We start from the raw sequence: 915 nt of genomic DNA on the forward strand, positions 1-915 counted from the left end.
ATTAAACAGACAGTGGAATTAATACAGTTGTCCAATTCTAAAAGTGACGGAAACAACAACAAATAAGTATTGGAAAATCATTGGGCTGATCGAAGTTGGCAAGAAAACCTTTAAAATTGTGTTTTGATTTATAATGGCATAGTTTTCTTAAAATATGCCCCCCAGTGGACTTACAACGCTAGAATCGGGGTTTCGATACCAGTGGTGGGCAGAGCACAGATAGCCCATTGTGTAGCTTTGTGCTTAATTACAAGCAAACAAACGGTCTTAAAATACAAAACTTATGTTAGCTGTTTTTACTACTGTACAGACTATACTTATATAATTTGTAATAAAAACTAATATTGTTTCCTTCGATCTATAGCGGATACTATTTTGAAAGTTGCTTATAATTCTAAAATATGTTTTCCATTTGTTGTTTTTTTCATGCAATAGGCTACTTCAACCATTTTGGCCACCCACCTTTGTTGATGCTAACATTCTGTCTTTTCTTTTATCGCTGAGCCCGGCATGGTCAGGTGGTTAGGGCGCTCGACTCGCAATCTGCGAGTGACGGTCAATCCCACTATTAGTTGGTAAAAAGGTAGCCCAAGAGTTGGCGGTGGGTGGTGATGACTAGCTGCCTTTCCTCTAGTCTTACATTGCTAAATTAGGGACGGCTAGCGCAAATAGCCTTCGAATAGCTTTGCGAGAAGGCCCGGCATGGCCAGGTGGCTAGGGCGTTCAACTCGTAATCTGCGCAGATAACCCTCGTTTAGCTTTGCGCGAAATCCATAACAAACAAACAAACAAACTTTTATCGTAGCGCCATCGTTCAGTCCACCTTGTTTTATTAAAAATCCGGGTGTCGTCCGATTCCCGCAGACACCCAATGTCGGGCCTGGTAAGTACTTGGGAGGATGACCACTTGAAGGC

The sequence above is a fragment of the Limulus polyphemus genome, unplaced genomic scaffold, assembly GCF_000517525.1.
Source record: "Limulus polyphemus unplaced genomic scaffold, Limulus_polyphemus-2.1.2 Scaffold3947, whole genome shotgun sequence".
In the NCBI taxonomy this organism is placed as follows: domain Eukaryota; kingdom Metazoa; phylum Arthropoda; class Merostomata; order Xiphosura; family Limulidae; genus Limulus; species Limulus polyphemus.